The 2,021-nt window shown below is 48.5% G+C and overlaps 1 pseudogene; it reads left to right on the top strand.

Annotated features, from left to right (window-relative positions):
- Window positions 1–650: 650 nt before the first annotated feature.
- Window positions 651–1,415, top strand: LOC135418579 (E3 ubiquitin-protein ligase makorin-1-like; annotated as a pseudogene).
- Window positions 1,416–2,021: the final 606 nt, after the last annotated feature.

Genomic DNA, 2,021 nt, shown 5'->3' with positions numbered 1-2,021 from the left:
TTTCTGTGACAGCAACTATGTCATAGTTTGCCTGCTGCACTATGGCTTCCAGCTCCTCTTGTTTGTTTCCCATACTGCGTGCATTGGTGTACATGCACTTCAGCTGGGCCATTGATTTTATTCTCAACTCAGACTCTACACCCTTAGGCTTATTTCTGGAGAGTCCAGTTGCCACCCCTTCCCCCTTCAAATCTAGTTTAAAGCCCTCCTAACTAAGCCTGCCAACTTACGGGCTACAGTTCTTTTGCCCTTCCCAGATAGATGAAGCCCATCTGGTTTGACGAGACTAGGCAACATGGAGTTTGCCCCATGATCAAAAAACCCAAAATTTTGACGATAGCACCATCCTCTAAGCCACCTATTGGTAAGCTGTGCTTTCCTAAACCTCTCCTCATTTATCTCCTCATTCATCCCAGCTAGCACAGGAACTGAGCCAATTACTACCTGTGCTCCTGTCCCATGAAGTGATCAGGTCAGAGCCTTAAAATCTTTTTTAATTACCCTGGTACTCCTATTATTGATGTCATCACTTCCAACCTGGACAACCAACAGCAGGTTATAATAGTCTGAGGGTTGAATAAGCTTAGGAAGTGTTTTCGAATAAGCTTAGGAACTTCCGGCGCTGCCGCCGTCATGCGGGATAAACAGAAATGGCGGTGGCGGCGCTGGAGACAACGGCGGGTGCGGCGGCCGCGGCTCTGGGCGTGCCCGCGGCGGCTGCGGGAGTGGTGGCCGCCGCCTTCGACTTCGCGGCCATGCCGCCGCCCTCCGCGGGGCTGGGGGGAGGTGGCTGGACCAAGCAGGTCACCTGCAGATACTTCATGCATGGAGTTTGCAAGGAAGGAGACAACTGCCGCTACTCCCATGACCTCTCCACGAGTCAGTCTGCCATGGTGTGCAGGTATTACCAGCGAGGATGCTGCGCTTATGGAGATCATTGCAGGTATGAACATACCAAGCCACTAATACAGGAAGAAGTGGCAGATGTGAATCCAGATGCAGAAATCTATCCCTCAGTGTCCTCAGACTTCGCACCGCTCCGTGAAACAGTTGAAGAATTTATTGCTGAGATAGAAGATGAAAACACAGATCTGGCAGCTTCAGGAGTAGGTGCTGAAGACTGGGTGAATGCTGTGGAGTTTGTCCCTGGGCAGCCATACTGTGGATGTGCTGCCCCTTTCTGTGCTGAAGCACCCTTGCAGGAAATGGTGATTGAGGAAGAATATGAAAAGCAGCAAGCAGATGTGGAGATAAAGAAGGAACTGTGCCTCTAAGCTGCATTAGGAGAGTGTCGTTATGGAGAAAACTGCGTGTACATCCATGGGGATGTGTGTGATACGTGTGGCCTGCAGGTCTTGCATCCAATTGATGCTGCACAGAGATCTCAGCACATAAATCATAAAGGCTATGTCTAACTGCTGATTAGTAGGAAAACACACAATGCCTGTAAACCAACACAGCTCTACAATTTTCCTATTTTCTTCCGATGTCTGGGAAGAGTATGCTGGTACATTGTAATCCCAGGATGGCAGTCATCACCTGTAGCACAAACACACTTGAAAGCACCACAGCAGCTTCTGAACTCGACTAGGCACCCAGGCATCTGCATGACTTCTGTTAATTTTTCCCTGCAAGGTGAAGATGCACGCGGGTGAAAACTGGTGTGATGATAAAGGCACATCCTGTCCTCTATGGAATGATCTGAATGAACTCCCATGTTTGGATACCTCAAAATGGTGCCCAGTGTGGATCTCAGTTCAGACCAGAGCTCCACAGAACAGGTCACATTTCCCTTTCAGGGCTACAAATAAAGCATCTCCATTTGTCTGTGAGAGATTTTTGCACAGCATTGCACTGGATACTAAAAACCTCTCTCGATCCTTCTGATCCCCCTCGATATCTCATTAAATTGACAGACCACAGCCTATTACCATACTTTTGCCAATTGCACAGTGGTTGTGTGATCTAGAGAAGAACTCATCTGACATCACCAACTAAACTAATATTCCCCACCGACCTTC

Source organism: Pseudopipra pipra, chromosome 9, assembly GCF_036250125.1.
Source record: "Pseudopipra pipra isolate bDixPip1 chromosome 9, bDixPip1.hap1, whole genome shotgun sequence".
NCBI lineage: Eukaryota > Metazoa > Chordata > Aves > Passeriformes > Pipridae > Pseudopipra > Pseudopipra pipra.
Note: the sequence above shows the minus strand (reverse complement) of the source record. Positions and strands in the feature narration are given on the sequence as shown.